The sequence below is a fragment of the Panthera uncia genome, assembly GCF_023721935.1.
Source record: "Panthera uncia isolate 11264 chromosome B3 unlocalized genomic scaffold, Puncia_PCG_1.0 HiC_scaffold_1, whole genome shotgun sequence".
Taxonomy (NCBI): Eukaryota; Metazoa; Chordata; class Mammalia; order Carnivora; family Felidae; genus Panthera; species Panthera uncia.
In genome coordinates, this window is record NW_026057582.1 from 121,981,802 (window position 1) to 121,983,443 (window position 1,642).

At 37.0% G+C, this 1,642-nt stretch overlaps 1 non-coding gene across 1 annotated transcript; it reads left to right on the top strand.

Annotated features, from left to right (window-relative positions):
* The first annotated feature begins 909 nt into the window (after positions 1-909).
* LOC125910499 (U6 spliceosomal RNA) lies at positions 910-1,015 on the top strand. Its single transcript, XR_007454005.1, has one exon. It is a non-coding gene; the product is annotated as a U6 spliceosomal RNA (small nuclear RNA).
* The last annotated feature ends 627 nt before the right edge of the window (positions 1,016-1,642 follow it).

Consider the following 1,642-nt stretch of genomic DNA (forward strand, 5'->3'; position numbering starts at 1 on the left):
GACTTGGGCACTTGAGACCACCAGGGACCTTGTTCATCCCATGCAGCACTCTTGGAAAACAGATGCCGTAACTGCAAAAAATGTCTGTCAGACCAAATTGGCTCAAGTTCAGAGTTAAGCACTTAAAGCAGCTGGGACTGGCTTTTTCTGCCCCTATCAGTTATACCTGGTTCATAAGGTTAGTGTGAATCTCTTCCCATATCTCCGTGAAGTCTCCTGGTCTCTCTGCGTAGCACTTGCTGACGAAGGCCTAGTGTATAAGCCTCCTTGACCTTGGTCCCTTGTTGGCGTCCTTCTCTGAAGTCTTTTCTGAATTGCATCCACAAAGCTCCCCTGCTGCAGGGCCTGGGGTGCTGTTGTTGAATCAAGTTGTGCTCCATTTACATACTGGCTACAGTAGCAGAGATAAAAGCCTTTCTTTATATATTGTCTCTTCAGGGCTTTTGCCCACGTTCTAATTGGATTGTTTGTCTTTTAGAATTGAATGATGAGGTTCTTTATATTTTCTAGATAGGAATTGTTTGTCGGTAATGTGGTTTGCAAACCTTTTCTCCCAGCTCGCCATTTCACCTTCTTAACAGGGTCCTTCACAGAGCCAAGAGCTTTAATTTCAATAAAGTCCAATTTGTGGATTTTGCTTTTGATTTGTCACCAAGCCCTACAACCCAAAGATTTTCTCCTATTTTTTTCTTCTAAAGACTTGATAGGTGTGTGTTTTACATATGGATCTATAATCTGTTTTTACTTTATTTTGTATAAAATATGAGATTGAGGTTTTTTGTTTTGTTTTGTTTTGGCTTTTTTTTTTTGCTGATGGGTATATAATCAGCAAATGATATCCATTTGCTGAAAAGATTGCCTTTACTCCATTGATTTACTTTTATACTTTTATCAAAAATCACTTGGCCAGTACCCACTTTGGGAGTACATGTACAAAAATAGGAGTGATGCAGAGAAATTACTATAGACCATGAGCAAGAATGACATGCAAATTCGTGAAATGTTCCTAATTTTTGAAATGCCACTGAACTGCACACTTAAAAAACAGTTACAATGGCAAATTTTATGTTACATATACATTTCCACAATTTTAAAAACTTAGTAATATAATATTATAATAATCACTGAATTGTAAGCTTTATTTTTTAATGTTTATTTATTTATTTTGAGAGACAGAGAGAGAAGGCACACACACACACACACACACACACACACACGCAAGTGGGGAAAGGGGAGAGAGAAAAGGAGAGAATCCCAAGCAGGTTCTGCACTATCAGCACAGAGTCCAATGCAGGGCTCAATCTCATGAACCAGGAGATCATAACCTGAGCCAAAATCAAGAGTTGGACACTTAACCAACTGAGCCACCCAAGCACCCCACATTGTACACTTTAAATAGGATAATTGTATGGTACATGAATTATATCTCAATAAATCTGTTAAAAATGCAACCAAAGCAAAAAAAAAATCAATTGGTCATATCTCTGTAGGTTTATTTCTGGGTTTTCTATTCTGTATTGTTGATCTATGTAGCCATATAATAAACTAAGCTGTGTAGTAAGTCTGAAATTCAGCTAGAGTGATTAATACCACATTATTTTTATTTTTAAAAATCATTTAGATCTTCTAGTTTCTTCATCTT